A 27,194-nucleotide genomic window follows, 5' to 3' on the forward strand; every position below is an offset into this window, starting at 1 on the left:
TTTTTATCACTGTCATTATTTGGAAAATAGCAGCTTGAACTTTCAGCTTTAACTTTTTTTTATTTATTTTTTAATCATTTTTTGGTTTAAAATCACCATGAAATTAAGTCCCGCCCTATTTTTTTCCTCTTTCAGTAAGCTCTTCCATTCAAACATACACCACAAATGGGATTAAAAAAGGTTCATTCATTAGTGTTTATTCAAAATGTGTTCTCCTTATATCCTGTTCAAATAAATGTCCATATTACAAGTGTGAAGTTAAAGGTGTGAAGACAATAAATAGTGTTAAATGGACATTGATGGTAATGATGGAGTGTGAATATTGACTGGTGGCAGAATGAACATGGCAGGTCTGAGGTATCAAGACAATTTAACTCTCACCTTCAGATGAACCAGAAGGCTCAATAAAACCCAATTAAGCAACTAGCCCCCCATTTCCTCGGCAGTTTTACGAGCACATTTACATCATGGTGCCCATGAGACTGAGGTCGCAGTGAGAGGCTACTTCGGGAAAGCTTTTATGGTCAATGCGCTGTATCATAAACATAAGGAATTACTGTGTTTCTTTGTGTGTTTGTATGTGTGCTCATGACATTGTTTTAGCCTGATTGTTTCATCTGATTTCAGATAATGCTTAGTTGTAGCCATGAGAGGTTTTATAGATAAAGTATGCAAAATTACAGTAACTAGTTGACCTTATGATTGTGAACGAAGCTCAGTGTAAAGAGGCTGAAAGATCAGCTTATGTGGATAAAATTATATTAAAGTATCTTTCTTACGTTTATATTTGTGCCCATGAGTAAAGAACCAATCACATTTTTTGTAAAATTGGCAATATTTTAAAATGGTTGAATGAGCATAAATTAGTAGGGTTGGGCATCAATACAGATTCAAAAGCTCTTGATTTGAGTTTAATTTGATTCAATTTGATTTTCAGTTAGAATATCCTTTTTTTTTTTTTACTCTTCTAATGCTGAAATAAAACCAGCACACTCCTTTCCTTCATAGTGCCTCCCTAAAAGCCCAAGTATATATTTATATTTAATATAACCTGTTTTTGTTTGTTTTTCAGTTCAATCCGCTGTTAAAAAGATTTTTTTCATGTAAATAAATGGATGATATTTGCAAAGTCAGTGAGTAATCCTGTTAAATAATAAATAAAAGTTAATTTTGATTACTTCAGATTAAGTTAAACCTTGTCTTTTTAACTCTTCACAAAAAGATCCGACTTACAAGTCATTCTGTCGTGATCTTCTGTTTACTCACCACCAGAGGTCACTCCTCCCATCACATTGACCTTCAAAGTTCACACCACACAGACGGTTACATTTTACCCTGGACTGCATTTCCCATCATTCATTGCACTAAGTGCACACAGCTGTCTCAATCACACGCTCACACCTGAGAACCATCTCACAATCACACACCCTTATAAACCATGGGCTGTATCCGAAATCGCCCCCTATACCCTCAAATAGTGCACTATTTGAGGGGACAGCCATTTTAAGTGGTGTTCGAAACCATAGTGGATGTTCTCGAGTGCACTCATTCAATCCCACAATGCACTGCAAAAAACGAGTGTACAACCAATGTACACTCAATGACTAGAGAATCCCCAGAATGCACTGTGAGAGTCGCGCGCCGAAGGAATTCCCGCGTCTCACCAGAAGATGGCGTCCGCAGCTGAATCATCCATTCATTGATTTTAGAAGCGCTCGTCCACGGCGTAATACAGTGTAATACAACATAGGTACAAAATTAATTGTAAATTGACTGTTAGGGTTTATATATAATTTCCGTGACAGAGTTCAAGATAAATCCTTCAATCTTACTACTGGAGCTGCCCGTATCAAATGATTATTAAACAGCAAGCAAACTATGCAAAAGCGGCAGTTCTTCCTGTGCACTCAGTGTCCGAATTCACTCACTCGTTTTCATTCACTCCTTCAAGTGAACTATATGAGCGGACTAATGTAGGGAATAGTGAATGAGGGTATAGGGGGTGATTTCAGATACAGCCATGGACTTCTTTTCACAGATCGCCGTGTATTGTTCTGCGTATAGCACTCCCCTAGTGTTAGCTGCCTTACCGAGCCATTCTGTGTTTCTGTTTAGTCTCATGTAATGTTCTGCGTTTATCACTCACCTAGTGATAGCTGCTTTACTGAGTCTAGTGTCCAGTTCTAGTTAGTCTTGTCATTCCGTGTTGCCTTGTTTCCTGTTTTCTGATTCCCTCCTGTGTATCTTGGATTTACCATTCGTCTTTCCATTTTGACTCCGTTTGCCCCTGTTTGGACTATTGCTCGGGTACTCTGATTACCCCTCTTGTCAAGTCCTCTGGATATTGTTCACCAATCAAAGACCCACGCTTGCCCTAGGATTACTCTTGTGTCTTGCCCGTGCCATACCCGTTTGCTGTTGTTTGACCCTGCTTGTGATTTGACTATGTTTATTAATAAAAGCTTGCACTTGGATCCGCTTGCCTCACGTCTCGTCGGCTCCGTTACACATTTGCATGTGAATCAGGCTACACTGGTCGTGCTCTGTGTTTGTTTTTGCTGCCCACATAAGCATTAAATGATCAGTCTTTGGATTTTACATATCTGTCTTTGAATTCTTCAAATGAAGATCACAATTAATCATAAAAATCGATGTTTGAACCTGGCCTATAAAGGCTATTATAGAATTATAATTGAACTACATTATAATTGCGAAGTGTATATTACACCGTTGTGACATTGAGCTCATTTGTGCTGTCAGGGTGTTTTGATATGCTGGCTCATCAATAAACCTCAGTGACTCAATCGATTTAATCAGAGAAGATGAATTTGAGGCATAATTAGGGATGATCCTTTGTGCTACCATTTCTTTGGAAAATGTTTTGGGCTTGAAGCTTTGTTGTAGCATTTTCAGTTCAAGTATTATAATTTAGAAGTAGATGGCTTGTTTTTGTATCTATGGAATAAACATTTCAGAAAAAAGGACAAAGCATTTATCACAATTTTTGTAAAATCCCATTTTTGGACTCCTAAACCCATCTGGAAGCCAGGAAGCTTACCTCCAGTGGCCCTGTTGTTGCAGTGAAACACAATTCATCTTTCATGGCTTGGCGTTTGTGAAATATGTATGCGCTGTAGCACAAAGACATGTTTGCTGAAGTGCCCATCTAATATGCATTACATACAATCTGACAAATAGCTCTAAGTGTGCGATTGCATCCCGGTCCTCGCGCTAGCTAGCAGAGCCCACAGCTGGACAATGTCTGGATAAATTACACGAGTGAATAGCTTAGTGACCCACATTTTCATAGGATTTTTGGTAGAGGAAATGTAAAGGAATATACTGGAGCACAGTGGCAGCGAATGAATGATAATCAAAACAATTTACAGTGAAAACCTTGAATTGGCCAAGTGCTTGCTGACAAATCCCTAACAGAAGAAAACCGTAACTCCAAGTATTACAAGCAGGTGTTTCTTCCATGTTTACAGTCCCTTTTACTGCCGGCAGAAAGGCAGAGAAAGAAAGGAGGTGTTCTTGCGCCTGATTTTAGATCTTAATGACAGAATGGCACACCATGCCTTTGCCCCAGTGCTGGGCACGCACAGTACGATTGCTAGTCATACGCCTGGCACAGACGGCAGCAGAGATGGCTGGCTTGTGAGCCACTCTCATAAAGACAATCTGTCTCAGGCTCCCATAATCACCATCTGTCATTCCCCTGAATCAATAGAAATGACAAACGAGGACCAGAAGCCGTGCTGACAGGCACAGAGGGCAGAGTGCTGGACAGAGCTCTCTGGATCTTCAGGGGTGGATCTCATGTTAGAGAAGGTCAGCATCACTGCATTCCTCCTGGGTCTCCTGCTGAACTCTGGGGGCCTTTTATGACTCAATTCATTTAGTAATTAGTTTAGTTTTGATGATTTGGAATAATTCAGGGTCAAAGCAAATCAAGTTGTGTTTTTGTAAATGTGTTTCTTCATCTACTGCACTTTGTGTCCTGAGGATTAGTTTTCATTAAAACTAACAGATTACTAAGTTTTTCTTTTTACAGTAGAGAGCATTGTGCCAGCAACACCAAGGTCATGGGACTGATTCCCAGGGAAAGCAAGAACTGAAAAAATATGCATCTTGAATGCAATGTATGTCGCTTTGGATAAACGCATCTTTCAAATGCATACTTGTAAATAAAAATGCAATTATGAGGGTCACGTTGGTGAGTGTTTTTTAATGTAAACATTTATTAGCAAACAATATAAATAGTAATAACTCATGTAAATGTTTTAAAATGATTAGTATAGATTTTTACACTAATTATGACCATCACTTGCCACAAATGAAGATTTATTAAAAGTTAATGTACCAAGGAGACACAAATGTTAGTGAACAGCATACTTTAGATGGAATTTGAGATGGCTGAAGTTACAAAAATGCAAGGAATGAAATTTAATTTACCATTTAATTCCAAAGTCCAATGTTAAAATGTTATTATCAGTACACAATGATATCAAACTGATGTCATTTGATTTCATTAAAAAAAAAAGAAATTCTTTAAAGTCCACATGGTCAAAAATGAAGAATTTAAGACAAACTGAAGAAACAAACTTGGTAACCCTTGTTCTTATAATTTTATATTTATGTTTGTTTCTGTGCCTTTTGCATTGAAAAGGAAAACAATAAAAAAAAAAAACTTAAATATTTAATGGTAATACTTCACGATATGGTCCCATTAGTTAACGTTAAATAAGTAATGCATTAACTAACAATGAGCAATCCATTTATTACAGTATTAATCTTTGTTTGTGTTAGTTCATTGGTCATTGTTAGTTCATGTTGCTCCAGTCAATAAATAATACAGACACAACTTTTAATTGTAATGATTAGAAAAAAGGGTCAATTATTTAATCATCCAAATAATGTTTCGAAACGTTGTTACATCTCAAGCTATAATGTAACTAAACTATTTAAGGCCAAACTAGACACAATCATCAAAAGTGAAAAACAAGTTTCTAGGTATTTATGTGTTTAGAAAAAAGCCTAATACATACAAATGCATCAGCTATTCATTGCTGAAGTCATTATTTACATGTTATTGAGAGACCTGGAAAGCAGGGAAAAACTTCATATAGATCCTTTCGAAATTATTATAGAATCAGGATTGGTTAAATACAGGATTGGTTTATCTTTTATAGCTGGAATCAATTGCTTTAGATGTACAGCTCCATCATGTGTGCAGTCTCCAGGGAATAACCAAATTACATTCCAGTCTTCTCATCACAGCCAGATTTGTCTGCGGAGGCCTCCGTAAAGCCGCGTGCCATGACAGAGCCCCTAATACCCCCAAAGGTGTGCTGCATTGATGAGGAGCTTTACTCCTATACATCAAAGCGATTGTGATTGACCAAATAGTGTTAAAGCGCCCATCATGGTGCAGGCCCTGCAGACTTGTGGGCTTACAAAGCCTCAAAAACCTCAAGATTGAATCCGAGCTGGGAATAAAGGACACCGACGGATGATATATGGGATGGGCTTATCCCAGCTCGGACCACTAACAACATCTAAGCGTCCAAGGACTTAGATCCACGTGAGCATGTTCAGCTTCACTGTGGGAACGAAGACACACACACCGGCATTCGGATTGCTTGAAAACAGCACCTGCTCCTCCATTTGAAAACTATTTAGGGAGGCATCAAACTCTATCAGAGCAGGTCTGATTGCGGTCGCCTCTTCACAGTCCTCCAATCACTCAGTGAGTCAATTAGCCCCCGCCCTCGACAGCAGCCCTCCTCAGCTGTGTGCTTCCAGCCTGAGAGGGAATCCATTCAGTGTCACCGAGCAACACCTGAGGCCCCCCCGGCCCTCTTCTCGCTCGCCCGCCCCTTTCACTGGCTAATAGTTTGGCTCCAAGGGCAAACCGCGCACAATGGCTTTCAATTCACCCCATTGTCCTCCTTTACTCCCGTAGAGGAGGCCCACCAGTCACCATTCCAAAAAAGCCATTTAGTCAAAAACCATCACAAGGAACTGAAAGTAAACGCACTCTGCGACTCTTGCGGTGGCGTTTTAACGTAGCCATCTGGTCGTTTGTGGTGCTTTATTGTGAGAAAGCAAGCGGCGGCCACGTTTCACCATCGCTTCAGGTTAGCCCATGCTCACAATTGGTTATTTATTCAGGGCTCTTTTGAAATAATCGAGTTGACACATCTGTCAGATGGCGAGGGAAGGAATGCTAAAAGGTCATGGGGAAAGATACCAGCTGGTCCAGACGAACCTTTCCTGCCTTCAAATAGCACAGTCATTACACTGGAACAGATGGGGTCCCTGAGCTTTCATTTCAGTCTTCAGGTACAACGACACGAATGCAAGGTCAGTTTAAGATGTCTGGAAGTAAAGCTCACCATCCCCCCTTAAAAAACACAGAACTCCGCCGCAGCTAGACAACACTTGCGAGTAACAAGCCTGCCTGGATCTGTTTTCATCAGTGCTGTGGCATCAAACAGAAGAGATGATGGTAATTGGTAACTGCTTCATTCATAATTTACACAGGGCTTTTGACGTGATATTTCATCTGGCGAGAGTGTGTAAAAGCATGCTTGGTGCCTGAGGCTGAGCTCTGCAGGCGCCCTTGGATGATCATACAACATATTAAAGACCTGTAGAAAGATAGGGATCTTTGATATTGGTATTGGCATCATCGCTCTTCTGAGAAATTAGGGCAGTTTTAATCACTTTGAGGGCTGTTTTGCTGATCCACTTGTGAACCTGCTGTTCTGGTATCATCCAGTATGAGGAATGTTTAAATTTTATCCTTAAAGGATAATATGGTGTAGCAAAAATAGCTCAGAGGCAAGATGGAGTGTGAACACAATCACACAAATGAATATGAATCATTTAAATAAGCATGTAAATATGTGTGTGCATGTGTGCATTAGACTTCTCTGCGTCTTTGTTCTGCAATGTCCAGTAATGTTTATGAGAGATAATGCATGCTGTAGTGCTAACGGGGGATTTTGCTGTTGGTTTTATGTTTATTTAAGCGGTTGTGAAGATAACGTAATCAGAACTCTAACAATAGTTGTGAAATATAACAGATTTTGTGTACATGACCATGGACTATAAAAAAGATGTGATAGAATTAATCAAGTTTGATTGACAGCTGATATTGTGGTTGGTACCTACAACTGGACAATCGGTATTGAGAATTTAACATAATGTGAAAAGATTATTTACACTTTTTTTTACACAGTTTTGTGGTCAGAATGTTTTTTAAGAAATTAATATTTTTAATCAGTGAGGCAGTAAAGTGACAGTAAACACATTAATAATGTTACAAAAGATTTCAGTTTCAAATAAATGCACAAAAAAACTAAGCAGCACAACTGTTTTTTAGCATTGATAATAATAAATGTTTCTTGATTTCTGAAGGACCATGTGACACTGAAGACCAAAGTAATGCCTGCTGAAAATTTTGCTTTTCCATAAATTATATTTTAAAATGTATTAAAATAGTAAACAGTTCTTTTAAATGGGAATATTGTTTCATAATATTACAGTTTTGACTATATTTTGATTAAATAAATGCAGCCTTGTTGAGAATACGAGACGTCTTTCAACATTTTTAACAGTAGTGTATTTTTTCATTTGTCTTTTTTCTTTGTTCTACATTTAAGTTTTCTATATTTAAGTTGTTATATTTGTTTCTATATTTAAGTAATTTTTTTTTGTTGAAGTGAACACACACATATATATATATATATATATATATATATATACATTGAATAAATTGTGGATAATTTGTCATATTAAATGCAAAATAACCTCCAGTCTAAAATAAACTTAATGGTGGGGAATAATATATTTTAAATGATTCATAACTACATTAATACTGGCCTCTGCCTCATGTAATGATTAGAAAGACGCAAAAGGTTATCAACACAGATCCAAGCTTAGGTTATCACCTAACACTCCTTGTGTCAGGAGACTTTCAAAGACATTATGGCAATAACAGTGGAGAGTAAACTGACAAATATGAAATATTACAAGCTGACAGATGACAGTGTGAACTGTACAGTCACAACAATGATAAACTCACAGATTTACTTATTAGTGGCTTCATTAATTAGCAAAGAATTGCTTTATTTTGAGCTCACATTACAATGCTATTGATTACTTAATAGATGACCTTAGAGAGCGTGTTTTAGTATGAGATTGTTAGTTTCTTAACTTTTGACCACACAAATATTGTCTCACTTTAATGTCCTTATATTTAGCGACTGTGGTTCATTAGTGATTTAAACAAATATGTGAATTCATTGATCACATCAAGTTTTGCATCATTGGTGGGCTCATTATGTAATCAATTGATCATTTAAAGAGGCTAATAAGGCAATTAAGGGGAACTAATTGTGTAAACTGTACTTTTCATTGCCATAATTACTTTTCAAAGGATTACCTCATTATTGACCTCATCCATGAGCTAGCTAATTATCTCTTAAGGTCAAGGAGTGGCTTCATTGGCTATGTCTAATTAGTGCATACTAATGAGTAAATCACTGACCTCACCAATGCACTTTACTATTTTCAATGAAAGCATTTGTGTATAGCTGGCTAGTTCTCTGTCCTGATCCTTGAAGTGTTAGAAGCACGTGTACTGGGCATACATATCACCAAACACCTTGTCTGAAACGGGAGTACCCTCATCTAGATCCCCTTGAGTAATGAACATAAAGCAGCCTGTCGTAATGATGAGCTTGGGTGCATACTGGCCAGTCTACAGATTTCCATCGCATTGTATGTTAGCTGCATGGAAGTAGCTGTGACGATGAAGGCGACAGACAAGCAGCTGATAATATAGAGAGAAAAGTGCTGCGTATGCAACATCAACGTAATTAACAGAGCAGAAAATGTTCATCGTAGGCAATTAATGGCCATTCGCTAGGCTAGGATTTTTACTGTCACCTTGCATTATTGCAGCGGGAGCAACATTATTTAAAGCCATCCCGAAAACATGCTGGAGTTTGTATGCAGAATCACTTCAGAATATTCCAGAGACACAAAAAAATATGGCTGCATCCAAAATCATATACTCTATGAGTAGGTGCTTCTTTTGAATAATTACTTGCGGCCAATAAAAAAGTATGTTCTATACTATATGTTAATGTAATTCGCATGACTACATTCATAATGTTATCATTGTCATAAACTACAAGCATCCAGTTGCGGCTCTTCACTGCCATTCACAAACCATGGCCTCATGGGATAGTAAAGTGCTTAACAATGTTGTAGGCCTACTTTTTCTGTATATTTTGCCAGCTTTTTATGAATATTGTGAAATCAGGCATACTACTCTTTTTACATATTATTTTTTTTGACCTAATGTTTAGGCAAGTATGTATATTAGGATGCAGCCTACTGTATATCTGACAACAGATCTTTTCCAAAAACATATGAGCAATATAGACAGCTGCCTTCTAAGAAAGTACACTAACTGTCATAGAATCTCATAAGTTACTAATTTTGAATGCTCTACATAGGCAGCAACTCTGTGTAGCACATAAATAGATTGATTTCAATAGTTTAATGTTATCATGTTATGAGGCAGTGGCATTTTTTAAGTAACTGTAATACTTTTCAGTATTGAATGAATTTTAAATTTATTAGTAATGAACACTTTTTCTTCACCACCACACTGAATTTATTTTTTCATTGCACTCATTGTGGTGCATTCTGGGATTGCCTTCAGAATATATATATATTTTTTTTCATAAACTGCATATCGTTGACATTTTGATAAAGAGAAAATACTCTTTTCCAAAACCTAGTGAGCTGCCTGCTGCTTAAATAGGCAGCTGCCTTCGAAGAAAGCATACTAACCATCATTACACTTCATAAGTGATTGAATTGGAACAATCTACTGTACATTAGCAGCAACTACTGCAGACCTCCTTTTCTTCATGTCACTCAAATTGTTTTCTCCTCCAGTGAGTAAATTCTCTTTGGCAGGGGTTAGATGACTGTGCCCGTGGTCATAGTCGGTGATCACTACTGTTTAAAGTAGTATTTGCGGCAGTCTTGAGTCTGTCATACTTTGAGTCCCCTAAATCACTCTGATCAGGCCGTTTCTTCTCAAACGTTCTGCTGTCTAGCTTTCAGATTAAGGCACGGCTCTGATCTGCTCTGATCGTATGTGACAGTTCCACACAACTTGTGACATGCACTTTAGAGCTGTGGGCTTTTACAGTTACACACAGATATGTGAGGCTACTGAAGCTGTCATGGGTCAGCTGGTTAGTGTGACAATTTGAGTCTTTCTAGGTGTGTGGTTGTGGGTGTAAAAGGTGTCAGAGTGAAAAAGAAAGAGACAAAGAGAAGTTCTCTTCTTAAATTGAGTAAGCTACCTATACCTTAATTTGGTTTAAGGCATCGTCCTGCTTTGTGTGTAGAAGCTGAACCAAACAGTATGTAGCAAAATTATGTTGCTGTCCCTGGTGACAATAAACTTAAATTAGTCTAAGTTGGTAGCAGGTTTCCGAGCCTGCTTTAGATGGTTCAGGCTGTTATGTTTTTTTCAGTCTTAAGGTTTTTTTTTAGTACCAGTCAGCTGGTCAGGTTGAGAGGTAGCCAGCTAAGACCACCAAAACACCTTGGTTTAGTTTAAGCTGTTTTATGATATTATTAGATGCTGTGCTTCTGTAAAATTCAGTTTCAACCACTGGAAAGATGTCAGTAGAATGACTTGTAAACAGTGTCACGTTATGTTACATTTACCTCAAAAGTCATTCAAAGTGTGTAAACTTGATAGTACGCTAGAAAAAAACTCTAGAGAGGAGCATTTTGATAATGCACTATATTGCATATTCAATATTTTTTTTACTTAACTGTTGTCTTCATTATTTATTGCATGTTTGAATTAATCTATTTATGTATTATTTATGTATAATCTATTTATGCAGTATTATGTCCTGTGTGAATTGCCTAGAGCAGCACACTAGAGTTTGGGACAGAGCTGTAGTCTTTATATGTTTGTGTGTGAGTGTGTGAGTGAGTGATTGGGGAGGTCTCTGGCCCTTTCTCACCCTTCATTAGAGGTGGCCCCAGTGGTGTTTATGGCTCCTGTGCTGACTTTTGCCCACCGGTGGCACTGTGACAGGGATCCACACAACGCTCACACTCCTGTTCGACACACTCATAAATCTTCAGATGAAATAGTGGCCTGTGTGCCAGAGAAAATGTTTTGAGTGTGTGTGTCTTTGTAAAACTAAGCAGATATTTCACTGAAATAAATTCTGTACACACCCTGCAGATGTTAATGAAAGCAATGTGTTTGTGGCATAGACCCGAGCAATGAGGGCTGATTGACAGGCTGAACCCTTGCAGTGATGAATCTCTGAGGGAGAGCATGCAGAGACTGCTTCCAGTGGTTTTTGCAACAGTTGTTGTTTTCATTTAACAAAATATGCATATTGTTTTCTATTTGGAATGGAGTAGATGTTCACATTTATATCTCAGGCCCATATTCTTTCTGTTATTTGCAAAGTAAATTAATAGTTCAGACAAAAATGACCATTCTGCCATTATTTACTTATCCTCTTGTCCTACCAAATCTCCTAGTTGTCAAATCTCATTTATACTTCCACATATTCAAGCAAGAACATCATATTTAAATAAGAGTGCAGCATTCAAAGTGCTTTTATGTGATTTTTTTTTGTGTGAGCTTGATAGCATCTGTCACCATTCACTTTCATTGTGTGTAAAAGAGCAGCATAAACGTTTTTGCCTAAAGCAGTATATACTGTGTGTTTTTCCCCCTTATGTTCACTGCTTGTCAGAATGTACATTATGTGGCATCTTGGGACAAAGCTGAAGACAATCTATGTAACAATTTTTATTTATATCACGCTGTATAATAAAACATCTTAGCATGATTGGCAGATCTTTACATCATTAATTGAGTCTCACAAAATTGAAATGGTACCACACAAACACAAGCATGCCCTTGTAGGGTTGAGCAAAATTCAGAATTTAAGAATTAGCTCCTTTAAAATTTGGAAGTATTTGAATTGATTTGACCACAATTGGAATTTTAGTTATTTTAAGTCATATTCCTTGTATTTAAATTCGAATAAATTGAGTTGGAAGAACTGTCGATTCCATTCTGCATGCTGTTTATCCCTGACACTTATGTCACTGATAACAAGAAACAGTTATTTCAAATGGTTGTTACAGCATCTTTGAAGAAATACGTATATGTAGGCTTGGTGAGCATAAGAGACTTCTTTCAGAAATATTAAAACCTTAAACTTTTGAACAGCAGTGCGTATGTCTGTCAAGTCATATAGAAAAGTGAGTATTAACATTTTAATGATGTCTCTAATGTGTTACTTCAGTTTGTTTGTTCAACTTTTTCACACTGCAGGATCCAAAACACTTTAGTAGACACTTTAGAACTTTTTCAGTAGGCTAAGATTTATCTCCTTTTTACATTCCACAGAGATACAGGTTTGTAACAAAATGAGGATGAGTAAATGTTAGAATTTTAATTCCTGTATGTACAACTTCTATAAGTATTAGCACAGTATAATTGTTCTACAATAATCTAACATCTTCATCTTCCACTTCCTTTGTGCTTTCCTACACAACCCCCCGTCCAGACTAACACAGCGCCTGTGTGCACACAGAGGGAAGATAGCAGCATGCTAAGACCTAGAGGCGCAGAGGAAAGGAGGATGGCAGGATGAAGAGAACAGAGGAATGTGAGACAGCGTGGCTCAGGGGGTGAGAGATTTGTCTCGGTGCACCGCGGAGAGGGGTGGGGCTGGGGAAGGGGGGCAGAAGATACCATATGGCCCCTGTCGGGGCTGGGTTTGGGGTGACAGGAAGGAGGGAGCGTGAGAGGACGAGGCAGCAGGCAGGGGAGACGATGAGACGGAATGCTTCCTTCTACAGTGCAGGGCAGATAGACTGGGGCCAAAGGCCAGACAGTGGCCACTGACTGACACCAGATCTGATTGCATCCAACACAGAGATGCCAAACTGTGACAGGTGCCAGCACTGTTAGAGCAGAGCAGAAAGAGAGGGAGGAAAGACCAGACGACGAAACAAATGCTGTTAGAGACGAGAGAAAATGAGGATGTGGAGCTTGTGTTTGCTTAGTGGATGTGGCATACTGTACAGCGGCCTCTAAACATATTCAGAAACTCTTGGAAATGTAATTTCATTGTATTAGGTACAAAATGTCAAACCAAGTGACATCTGCAAACAAATGATGCCAGGGCTCAGTTTTTTCTCAGTTTTCTAGCCATATTCGCAATGGTAGTTCATGTGGAAGCCTGTTTCCACCTAGAAAGTCCATAGAAAGTAGCAGTTATGAGAAACATATAAGGTCAGTAAGTTTTTTTTTTTTAACACTTTTATTCAGCAAGGATGCATTAAATTTGTCAAAAGTGACGATATAGATATTTATAATTTTACTGTATTTAAAATCAACCCTGTTTTTGTTATTAATTTTCTAATCGTTAAATAACCCTGACAAAAAATATATCACAGTTTCCACAAAAATATTTAGCAGTACAATTGTTTTCAACATTGATAATAAGAAATGTTTCTTGAACAGCAAATCAACAAATTAGAATGATTTCTGAAGGATCATGTGACACTGGACATTGAAATATGGAAACTGAACACTTTTAAATATAACAAAACAAACTATTTATTTAAATTTTTAATAATTTTTTACAATATTGTCTTTATTGCATTTTTGATCATTAAATGCAGCCTTGGTGAGCCTTGAAGAGCATAAGACACATCTTTAAAATACATATTAACAGCTCCTTAGGATGAATTTTAAATTCATGATGACTGTAAATAAATGCCACTTGTTGTGATATTTTGTTTCGCATGCAGTGTCTTTCAAGTGTCAAAATACATTGGGTCACTGTATATGAAAAATAGAATAGGGCGGTTTGTGTCTTGTTTATCTCTGTCGACCACATGATCTTTTGAGCATGTTTGTTTCTTCATCTACACCGGCACACTGCGTACGTGCTTATGAGCATGGACGAGGAATTATGTGTGAGTGCAAATAGGGCCCATTGGAGCGCAGGAGTGTGTGTTGTGAGTGTGCATGTCTCGGGCTCAGGAGGCCTGCAGCTGTATGACCCAGGTGCCACATGGCACTCTCGCTTTGGCCCTGTTCTCTACAACCCTGCAGGCGGCCCTAGTCAAGAGGCTCTCACGGATTATCAATACATACACACTAATCATCTGTTGAAATTCAACTTCAATATCTGTTGACCTGATAAATATTATGCAGACTGGAAATTCTGTCAGCACAGCGGCATCATATTTTTTTTTTAATATGCTTCAGGATTTCAGCAGACTTCAGCTGCATTTGATCAGCTGAGATGAAATGATCTAAGGACTGTTGATGGCGTGCAAGATTCAATCCCATTCACGTTTGGATCTCAAAGTGATTCTTGATTGAACTTTTAATGAGCCCTCTGTTTTGCGCTCGATTGGAAATCTAGTAACACTTTACATTTGTTAACATTAGTTAATGCATTAGCTAAAATTAACTATTAATGGTTTTTAGTCAGGGCAGGCACCGTAATTAATTTTACGTGGAAGAAAACAAGGCTGTGAGGGATAGACTTAAAGGAACACTCCACTTTTTTTGGAAATAGGCTCATTTTACAACTCCTCTAGAGATAAACAGTTGAGTTTTACCATTTTTTAATCCATTCGATCTCCGTGGCTGGCGGTAGCACTTTTAGCTTAGCTTAGCTTAGCATTGATAATTGAATCGGATTAGACCATTAGCATTTGGTCATCAAAAATGATTAAAGATTTTCAATAATTTATATATTTTATTTTCCTATTTATAACTTGACTCTTCTGTAGTTACATCGTGCACTAAGACCGACGGAAAATGAAAAGTTGCGATTTTCTAGGCCGATATGGCTAGGAACTATTCACCGGTTCACTGGTTCACCCATGGTATGGCAGCAAATTTCCTTGATTATTACGCCGGAATGAGAGTATAGTTCCTAGCCATATCGGTACAAATTGTACAAATTCCTGTGAAATTGCCACCTTGTAAAATAATTATGCTTTCTCATAAGATTGGGTTGCAATGTAGTTATTTACTATGTGAATATAATAATTCATCAATTCATGATAACTTGGCTATAAATTGTCAAATTACTTTCCAAATAACATTTTTAACCCTGTTTTCAGTTAGCTTGCAAGTTAACCGGTTAACGCATACTGCCAGCTGAGGAGACTACTATTTTAGCATATGGCTAACTGGTTAGCCTGCTAGTTTATTTTACTGTTAGCTTAACATACATTAGCCTTTTAGCCTGCAAGCTTAGCATACATTAGCTGAATAGACTGCTACAGAAAAATATATGCATGTTTAAAAAGCAACAATGGAACCCAAACCACATACTGTAGTTTTATGATATTAAATCAATACAGAATAAATACGGTAAAAAAACAAAAACAAAAAAAAGCTTTTGTGTGGTGTGAAACATGTTTAGAAAAAAAGAAAGAAAAACCTTTTACCTAGTTATTTACAATATACTGAACAAAGCATTCAGATTTGCACAGGAAGTTACCTTGAAAAAACCTGCACTGGTAATTACTGTATAAGTAGTTTAATTACTCTAGATTAGCAGACTTTTATGCATGATAACATAACCTAACTTGACTGGATTTGATAATGCGCTTGAGATCTGCAGCATTCCACAGCACAGGAGTGATTGACGGTTGTATAGCTACGTCAATGGCTTTTTTGTATCTTTCGTCTTTTTTATGTGCGGGTTCATTGTAGAGGCATCTAATTCAAAACAGGGATCCTCAATTATGCAATCTGTCATTTACATATGCTAATTAGTATCATATTAATTATCTTTAAATTGGGTAATTAGGCAATCTCAATTAAGACATTGTTCATTACACTAAATGCACAGGAAAGGTGTTTGAAGTTTTTTTTTTTTTACCCTCCCATTGCCTCATCTCCCTTCATGAGTGTGTGTGTGTGTGTGTGTGTGTGTGTATGAGAAGAGACTGGGCTCGCTGCCACATCTGAATCGGGCCTTGCCAGCACGGCGCGTTTAATAATTTAGCCGTCCCACATCATATAAGGGATGCACCCACAGCTTTCATGATTACCAAGCATATGGTTTGGTAATGAAGCTGCTGCTTGTAAAATAGTAATGACAGCGGAGAGAGAGGGATAGACAGACACAACAGCTTCTTTATTTCAATTTAGACATGCAGCGAATGCATTATACAGGCTTGTTTGGATTTTGTGTGTTGTGAAGCTGCCATTGAGAAGATCCTGTTTGCCTTGCGCTTTATGAGTAAGGCCAACAAAACGCTGGCAGGGATTCAGGGGCACTAGAGCAGCAACAGAAGCTGAGGCGGTTGGGAGGGTTTCTCCAACTCAGCATAGTCTGTCTGGGAAGAACACAGAGACAATAGGATTTCATTGCAAGTTTATGTGCTTTATTATGTGGTTCTTTTTAATAGATAATTTAATGGTGTGTTGCAGCTTGTTGAGATTATGCAGCAATACATTTTTGGGGTTTTATTCTGTTTACATTGGCAAAGATGGGTATGTACTGTAGACTGACCATTACAGAACCAGCTGTTCTTAAACTCTCATGGGAATGCGTTTTTTAAATTGATTTATTTTTGCGTTTTGGTGAGTTGGTGGCGAATTTGCATTAATTCATAAAATCTCATTCCTTTAAGCCCCACTAATAGTTAGGTTTAGGGATGGACCTTCAAGCTTTTTATTCCTAAAAATCACATGCATTTATACGAAATTGGAAACTTGTAAAATAGTTATGTTTTCTTACAAGATCAGGTTGGCTGTTGTAATACCAATCAGGGTCAGAAATGATCTTTTCCATCAAGGGGCAATTTTTGCCCCCTCAAATTCGATTTGCAAAAAATTGATTACTACAATCAAAATACTTAAACTGTTTTAAATGGTATCTAAATTATACGTTTAAAAACAGGGGCTGCAATTTTATGACAAAAATTATTGTTGATTATTGCTCATGATATTGTAATAATGATTATTAATGTCAATTAACCGAATACATATAAATAAATTGTGTCTGAGTTTTGGGAAATGGCTCACCATATATTCTGGCTCTGACTTTACAGACAAACATGTTGGTCCATGATGTTAGTCTAGTCTAGTGCAAGTTATGCAAAACTTCCTGATATAATCACTAAAGCCACGAAATGAATCTTTTATTTACATTTAATCTGTTTTGTGTTGTTTATGATGAATTCAATCAGTGAATGCGCACACTCAACAATTCCATAGTTTTCAGCACCGACTAAACTGAACACCTCTGATTGGCTATTGGATTGCTAAGATCAACGGAAACACGTGTGAATGGTTAGAAGGCTGCAAAAAAAAAAAAAAAAGCGTAAAAAGAAATCTGATGCATTGTAAGTGAATCAAAATGTAACTCCGCAAATAGACACTTTTCATTTTCACATTTCTTTTTAATTGCAACACCCATAATATAATTTTTGCAATGTTTGCCCCTTTATCTTGCAGGCACACTATACTTAAATATGTTAAATAACAGACTCTACAATGAATATCGACAACAGCATCTAATGTCTCACTCTTTTGGGCTTCTGTTAATAAATGTGTAACAAATATAATTTACTATTTTTCTTAGGATAAATCTCTTGAATATAAACATAATATAACTCTAATGGCAAAATATATATGTAAATGTAAATTCTCAGTCATACCTACCCTACCATACGTAAATTGGTAGCACTTTATTTTACAGTCCTGTTCCACGTGTACATACTGTGTACTTAATTCTAGCAATTACAATAACTGGGCAATAACTAGGTACTAACCCTGAACCTACCCCTAAATCTAACCTTAAACCAAGTAGTTATCTTGCACTACCCAATACGTTCTTGGATAAGTACACTGCAAGTACTCGTACTGTAAAAAGTGTAAACCATAAATTTGTTTTAAATATAGAGAAAACCAAGGGATATATGAAGTTTATGTCGGTCTCTATTTACCAGTTCACAGGTCAGAGTTCACCAAATATTTTTGTCACCTGGTGCACTAAATGGCGGAGGATTGGTTAATGTGACAGGTTAGGAGAATAGCATTTCTTGAAGGAGGACAGTAATACATGATTCTCTCAGGCATTTCCGGCCCACCTCCTCTGCTCCGTGAGGAAGATGAGGGCACAGCAGGAGGTCCATCTCTACCACCAATCTCATAAAAACGGAGAAGAATGTTTAATGCACATATTTCTTACCCTCTTTCAAAATTTTCACACAGCATCACGCTGTACAGCATTCAAGACTGCTACTTGCAACCGAATGATCTATGTAAATGCTAAATAATTTAGAGGTTCTGCACACCTTACCTCGCGCACATAATGGCTGGAATATATACTCACCTACTCTGAGCCGAGCATGAATCTCAATGGCTGCTCTGTAAAGGAAGGGAGAACTACCTAACAATGTAGCTATTGTAAAGTGCAACCTGGAGAAGTCATAATATAAATCCAGTATTTTATTTCCTCTACATCAGGGAGTGAAACACAGGGCAGCAAGTGGCACGCATCTCCATGTGTGCAAGACAATGGGGTTCACAGCTGTATTCACTCCCACTGAACTTGTGGAAAAACTGTTGAGCTCTGTTACAAAACCCAGAGTGCCTTACTGCCTACAAAGGCAACTCGCTTCTAAGAAAGAATCCCAAAGGTCATTGTACCTCATAAATGAACAATTTGAAATACTTAGGCATAAGCACACATAGGAAACGCAACAATTTTTTCCCCCAAAAAATGGTATGTTAGCATGTTGCTAAGCTAATGGCGCAATACTTTATTATCATATTTTAGGGAAAATAAATTGCTCTGTTGAGGGAAAAACACAGATGTCATCATTGTATAAGTCATATTTTATGATTACATTCAAAAATGTAAAACATCTGTGAATAAAACAAAAAAAAAAAGGAAAAAGAAAAAAAAAGTATAAAACAAACAGAAGTTCTAGTGACATTTATTATAAAAATTTATTATAAATGGCAAAACTAAAGAAATGTATTTGAAAGTACTGGCGTATGGGAAATGCGCTTTACAATTAAACCCGAACTCACATATTGTTCTCATTCAGCACAAATCCACATTAAAAAAAATGACAGATTCCACAAAATATGGTAGATAAAATAACCAATTACTATAAAAATTGACACTTAGTGTGTTTCTGTATATGTAGATGTATATCATTATATGTATTGATGTTGATGTTGATTGATGTATACAAAATAGCGTAGCCTACAATGCAGTGTAATTACATTTTCTGACATTTGGATAACAGCCTTTGCATGCATCAGGAGCTTCACTATGATACCTTAAAATATAGCCTCAAATAGGGAGCTCACTTGGTTTTGTAACAGCGATAGCCTAAAGACATCTCCACACCAAGAAACGGAGACAGAGGGAAAAACAAGAAAGAAAAAGACCTGGCTGAAATGGTCAGGAAAGATCTTGAAGGAAAATATAGAAAAACAGAGACCGAAGAGGAAGAAAAAGCTGAATGCATGCATGTGGAAATAGATGGAGATATATGCTGTATAAAAGATGAGGAGTTCAAATAGACATAAAATGCACAGGAAAGCTTTTACTGATTTACTTGGTTGCCTAGGTGATTGTAACTAAACATGACTTAAATGATTGGAATGGGTGCCAATGTCAAGGACAACAATAGCAGGGCTTTTATGCTGTCCACTAGGGGGCGCTGTGGTATTCCTTTTAAAGCCCATAAAGAACATAAGCATATCTGTGAATGCACATTGTGGGGCTGTAACCAATACATTAGCATGTGAATTTTACAAACATACATGGATGGCATGAAACACTTTTGGGAAGTTGCCATGTCCTGCAGCGTGACGTGCTATACTCCACTTGTAATGATCGTAAACAATCCCTCTTTTTCTCATACTTTCCGTTTTCATGACTTTGTATATTAATTGAGCATGGAATATTGGAACAAAAAAGTAATTAAATGTGGTGAAGATGTGTTCCCTCATCCAAAATCTGGATGCTGATTTAAAAAAAAGAAAAAAAAAATCCATGGACATGTTATTAATCAACTACTGATTTTATGAGATCCTGACAGTATCAGAACAATAGTCTAGGTTCATGCAACATTTTTTCTATGAGAACACCAAACAGCACAACCACTGACAGGTTTTCCGCTTCTGTTGTCCTCCTGTCATTCGTTTTATGCAGGATCCGTTGCCTTCGCTCTTCCTCTGAGTAACTGACTTCATGCTGTTTTGCTCCATTGGGAGAAGGTGGAGCAAATCTGATCTTAGATTCCTCATCTCTTGCCTTTTGTCTGGTCTCATCTGGTTGGGATCTCAATAAAATGATGCCTTACTGTGAGGTGACAATTTTTTTTTCAGCTAGTAGACATGCTGAGTGGGACTAGTTTTCCTAACATGTGATAATAGGGAGTGAAGGGAGTACGTCTGTGTGAAATGAACCACCAGAAAGAGCCGCCTTTGCACAATTAGAGCTTGTGATGGTGTGATATCGTGAAATTTTAACTGTGACCCTGTAGATATTCATATTAATGGTTATTCTTATATGAGCATATCTGATAGCACCAATTCTGAATATACTGTATAGCTGCAGTATGCTGAGTGAAAGGTTTGAGTTTTGGACCAGCGGCCCTGGCAACTCTGCTGTTGATAATGCAAGAAGAGCCAATATTTTACTGCAGCTTTCATCACAGTTTATTCTTTTTATACAACACAGAAGGCCAAAATGTGTTCATGGTGATTCAGTCAAACAGGTTTTTATATATATCACAATTATTTAATTGTGGCCTTGTCCTTTTATTCTCACATCCTTATTGTCTGAATATAAAGAGCATATAATTTGTATGGACAATATGGCTTCACATAGTCTATAAAAGAGGGAAGTCTGGCTTCAAACAGAATGAATAACTTTGGACTCTTTTCTGCAGTGTGTTTCAATTATTTGCTGGCCTGCACATGCTGCTACTGTATATAATGCTTATTTAATACATTTTTGCATAGTCTGACAGGCCATAATACAGATAAAGTTCATAAATTCCATGTAATTCCCAAATATAATGCAACCACTATTAAATAAGCAACATAGAGGACATGAACAAGGAACGTCTTGCAGTAAGGCATGTAGTGATTAGCTAAGTAGTCATCGATGCAATAAATATTTTATTTATTGTGCATCTTAATTGTGCTTTTTATAATCTTTGAATTTTTGAATCTTTGATTTCTTTTTAATTAATTATTTACTGAGTTTGATTGTATTATTGGTACATACTTGAGTACTGTTCAGTTGAATTTTTATTAAAGTCTTACCTAATAAAAAGTTTAATAAAAAATCATAACGGTAACTAAACCATGTCAGATCAAATTGACCTAGGCATGTATCCCTGTAGCTCTCATGCACTGTAAGTATTTTCTGATGTTCTGGGGCAAATCAAGGAGCTTTTGAGTCTATGACTATCAGCAGGACTTCAGTGATGGCCCATCAAGCTCATTATGATCCACTGACCAACATTATGTTGCAGAAGTGAGTAGAGTTTCAAGCTTGTATGCTGGTAGTCTACGGGCCATTTAGAAACTAATGACACATTGCTCTCGCCATGCATTTTAATGTCAGCATTACACTTTATTTTGCACAGCCTGTCGTTTTCAGCACATGGGAGCTCCAGCAACAGCACCGGCACACCGTTCAACATGCAATGTGTTCTTCAACATATCTCAAATCATAGAAAACATGAATGTGTGTGTGTGTGTGTGTGTTACTGGTGTTAGCCAGCCAGTTCCACTGTGTCTGCTCGTCTGTGGACATGGCTTATTTTGCATGGCAACTCGCAAGCCACACTTCACAGGGACTTCATAATAACACCCCCTGCCGAGGTGACAGCCTGATTGGATTTCTGAAGGAGTCACTTGCATGCATTTGCATACTAATTGACGAATGTTTTTTTTTTTTTCTGTCTCCCCTTCTTCCTTGACTCTCCCCATTCTTTAACTCTCATTAAATGATGAGAGCATCATCCACCCGTGACACATGAACTCGGCATTGCTCAAAATAATTCAACCAAATGGCAGAATCCACTTTTTAGGTTCACAATGCAACACATTCAAACCATACAACTGATACCTACGGCAAAAGCATATGGGTGAATTATTATTCTGTTTTAAATTGAGTATGTGCGGTGCGTGTGTTTTACGACTCAAAAGAGTAAAAGAGGATTTCTCTCGGAGCTCAAAGATGAGAGCTGCTCCAGCTGAGAACACGTCAAGTCGGCAAAATAAGCCTCCCTGGAGAGTAGACACCAGGCAAGGCAGGAACAGCAGTGGCAGATGTGTCCCACTATAATGCAGTATATATAGGACACACACACACTCCCAAATGCCCTCTGCCCTTCATTACAAACTCGCGCACACACACACACACACACACACACACACACACACACACACACACTCAAACACACCCACGTACCACCACACGCCAAACTGAAGCGGATGTCACCAGATGCTGCTCTTACAGCTCGTGCTACTCAGGCAGTTGTTATTTTTTTTACTCCTACACACGTGTAGCTTTGCCACAGTTTTAATTATATGGTATAAAAAGAGCTCATAGTCTCTGCTGGATGCAAGCGATTGGAAGGAGACCACACAGAATCAAACTGCAGGATTGTTTGTGCAAGTGCCAGTGTTATATACAAATGGCTCAGCGTGTCAAGTGGCAGAGAAAAGCAGTGTTGGTGGAGTGCCAATGTCTTTCATAGCATTAGGTTATGAAACAAAGCGGCTTTAGTCAGGTGTGCGACACGGTGAGAAATTAACTCGTTTTACCTCAGGCGTGGGGATAAAAAAGGCCTCAGACTAATGATTTGATTCAGACATTTAATTAGTTTAATACATATTGCGCTGGCTTCTGCCCTGCTAATCTCCCTCAGAGCTGAAGTGGAAGGATGCTCTCGTCTCAGCTGGCCTTCCGGGTCGATTAAAGTTATTCTCCGTGGCTGAGAGAGCCAACGCTCCAGAATAAAATATGGATACATACATGCCCCTCTGCCTCTAAGAGAACAGTTTCAAAGGCACTGAAGGCTACTGAAATGTTCATGAGGAGCTCACTTCTCTGACAGACCTAGACTCGACTTTCTCCCAACAAACACAAAATAGCACTCAGGTCAGGTAGCTGCTAACGTACACAAAGCATACTTTAAGAACATTGAGTAAAAGCTGGCTGTTTTTTAAGTGATGTCTGAAAGTGTTTGGATGAAATCCATGTTGACACTATTTACTTTCTTTATACCTGTTTCTGGTTTTATTGTGAATTATTCAAAAGTGCATGTTAGCCCAAAAATAATGATAATACTAATAACTTCGCCTTCAGAATAACTTTCCAGGCTGCTTGTCGTATAGAAACATTTAACAATCTAGTCAGCTCCTAATAGATAAAAACAACTCCCGTCCCACAGTTTTTCTTCTAAATATCAGTGTTGTTAATGTTAACTATAAAATAGTTTTTGGTGTTTGAAATGAAGTTTAATCAATATAAAATATAAATATTAGATGAAAACTAAATTAAATAATAAAAAAAAAAGCTAAAAAACTAAGTTACTGAAACTGAAATAAAAATAAATTAGAACTTAAAAATAAAAATGACAAGTATGTAATAAAAATGCTGAAATTAAATGACGAAAATTAAAAAACTGAAAATGAAAAGCTAATTCAAAATATGAATAAGTACTAGAATGGTAACACTTTATTTTAGAGTCTCTTAACTAGTTGCTTATTAGCATGCATATTACTAGAATATTAGCCATTTATTAGTAGTAATTAAGCACATTTTAATGCCTTATTCTACATCCATAATCCTACCCAATACTTAAACTTAACAACTATCTAACTAAATATTAATAAGCAGCAAATTAGGAATTTATTGAGGGGAAAGTCATAGTTAATAGTGAACAAGTGTTCCCTATTCTAAAGTGTTACCACTAGAATAATGTATAAATAATACTAAAATATATTTGGAAGAAATGTACATCACATGAAAATGATGCTGGCAGCTAGTCATGTTTACTATAAAAAAATGTTCAGTAGATCCCTACAGAAATAAAAAGGAGATTTTTTTTTTTTTATATCTATCACATAAGTATTTATTCAGGATTAATTTGCTAAAAGCAAACAAGAGAGAATTATGTTTATATATATAAACTTCCTGAGCCAAAACATGTGCTGTCCTTTTGATATTGAAAGTAACTAACAGTTAAATGCAATACATTTTAATTAATTTTAATCAAAACAGATTTCTCTGTATAGTCATGCTCCGCAGAAGCAGCTTTCCATTGACTTCAGTTGCTTTTATACTGAGATTTTTCTAATTACATTTTCTATCCACTCCTATGCCTGCTACTTTTTTTGCTTATTTACATTAAGAAATTAATTTTAATAATGTTTATTAAGCCTTTTTCCTGGTAGGGTCTGTTGACTTGTCTAGGTGATTTTCAGGTAGCAATGTCCTTAACGGGTCATTTGGTCCTCTAAGTGTAGGCAAAACCTGACCGCGCACACATTTTTGCTTTTAGACGAAGCCGCTGTACAGAGAAAGGAAGAAAGCTAGAAGAGCACCAAACGAGAGCCCCTGGAGACCGCATGTCTACTGCTGCGCTTGTTGTGTGCTGGGAGAGATGTGACATTGACAGTGATAGCCTCGTTGGTCTCTCTTTTGTAAAGTGGTCCTTGCAGGTGATGGATTCACTTCTAATGGAGTGCTGCTCCCTCAGAGGGTTAGCGTTTACCCAGTGCTCCGCCACCCACAGAAAGCACCCCAACACTGCTTGCACATGAATAATTGCCCACTAGGGACTGATTTTGCTGTAGATACCCCAGTGTGTAACCCTCCCTCCTCACCCACCCACCTCCTCACTCTAGGGAAAGGTGAGGGGAGGAGGCGCGTGGGCCCAGTGTCAGTGCATTAAAGGCATTCAGGTCTGTATTTTCTCTTTCTCCACCTCTGATATTCTTTCATACAGCAATTCATAGAAATGCCATTGGTTTCCCCAGTCTGTGTGTTTGGAAAGTGCAATGCCCTTGGCTTTTAACTAGAAGCAATAATGGGAGCTGAAAGCAGGAATGCAGCAGAGAAAGAAAGAGAGGCAGGCCGAGCTCTTCATTGTCCTCTACTTATTGTCATTGTGTAGCTGCCACGAGAAACCAGTTGAACGGTAGCCTTCACATACACACATACTGTGTGGTAGTATTCATATGTCTGTTAGTTGTGTATCACGTTATTGTTTTTGTCTAAAGAAACAACAGCATTTTCACTAAAATGCATTATGTGAAATATTTGTCTGTATAGATCAAATTTCTATCTATCTATCTATCTATCTATCTATCTATCTATCTATCTATCTATCTATCTATCTATCTATCTATCTATCTATCTATCTATCTATCTATCTATCTATCTATCTATCTATCTATCTATCTATCTATCTATCTAAGGACAATGTTGCATTTAATCATTGGATTAACAGGTTGGTTTATGATTCCTCCCTACCGGGCAACCTACCATTTGCATATAGTCGGACACACAATGGACTATCTACAAATATTGAATCATTTAAATCATTGTCATTTTAGGTTGTATTTTTTTAAATTTTATGTATTCGCATTTGACAAATTGTGCTTTGACTAGGAAAAAGAACTATTGTATTACTAATCCATCTCATAAGGGGCTGACCGTAAGAAAATCTGATGTAAGTAACTCATTTAGACAAAATAGTATTATAGTTTTTTTGTTATTAATGTCTGGGAATGTATTACCAAACCCAGGACCATATAATAATAGACGTACATAAATTTTTACAACTCCAAACGAATTGAAATCTAGGATTAGGATTTATTCATATTAATATACGTAGCTTGCTACCTAAATTGGATATGGTAAATATTTGGGCTAGAAATACAAATGCGATGTTATAACAATTTCTGAATCTTGGCTTAACAAAACTATTTCAGAAAGAAATTGGTATTAGTGGTTATAAGGTTTTTAGAGCTGACAGACCAAAAAGGGGTGGAGGAGTGGCAATTTATGTTAAAGAACATTTTGAGACCACAGTGTTACTCTCTGAATCGATAATTAAACAATATGAGTTATTAGCTCTTAATCTTTTAATTTCGAAGAGTTGTCAACTCACTGTTGTGGGTTGTTACAGACCTCCATCAGCCACTATTGATGCCTTACCTTCATTGATGCATTTCTTAGCATCTTTGAATTATAAAGAAATTATTTTAATGGGTGACTTTAACTTAAAGAGCTGATAAAATGTAAAAACTGTAACTTGAATGCAATGTAAGTCGCTTTGGATAAAAGCGTCTGCTAAATGCATAAATGTAAATGTAAATGTAAATTGGATGCACTCAGTATCTGATGGATTTAAAGAGCGTTGTGATTCTTATAACTTCTTTCAATTGGTAGAGTTGCCTACTAGACCTAATTTGAAAATTTCTGAAAAATCCACATTAATTGATCTTCTTTTTACTAATGCACCTCATAAATATTCTCCAGCATCTGTTTTTGCAAATGATATCAGTGATCATTGTGTTGTTGCGGTAGCTAGACATACAAAAAAAGTGCAGATGCTCAACAGTTTTAATAGCCATTTTACTGTAGCTGGGTTGTTGTCTCAGAATAATAATTATTTAAGCGCAAACTCTGAATTTCTTAATGCAGAGCGCTCTTTATGGACAACAGTTTGTTTTCAATCATATTAATTCTTCGGATGTTTGCTCTGCGTAAAAAAACCTTGATGTTACTAAATCACTTGGCCCTGATCTTATCGAACCAATGTTTTTAAAGTCGGCAGCTGATATCATTACATTACCACTGACATATCTCTATAATCTTTCTCTATCAACAGGGGAAATCCCACAGCTATGGAAGTCCGCTTTTGTAAGTCCTTTGCTGAAAAAGGGAGATTCTAGTGTACTTGATAATTATCGACCTATTTCCAAGCTTTGCATTTTATCAAAACTTCTGGAACGTTTTATTAGTGAACAATTGATGCAATATTTATGTGTTCATAAACTTCTGTCTATT

At 37.2% G+C, this 27,194-nt stretch overlaps 1 protein-coding gene across 2 annotated transcripts in view; it reads left to right on the top strand.

Moving 5' to 3' along the window:
- Nucleotides 1-27,194, top strand: part of triqk (triple QxxK/R motif containing) — a 157,654-nt gene that overhangs the window by 60,156 nt on the left and 70,304 nt on the right. The window lies entirely within an intron of this gene.

The sequence above is a fragment of the Barbus barbus genome (assembly GCF_936440315.1).
Source record: "Barbus barbus genome assembly, chromosome: 19".
NCBI classification, from domain to species: Eukaryota; Metazoa; Chordata; class Actinopteri; order Cypriniformes; family Cyprinidae; genus Barbus; species Barbus barbus.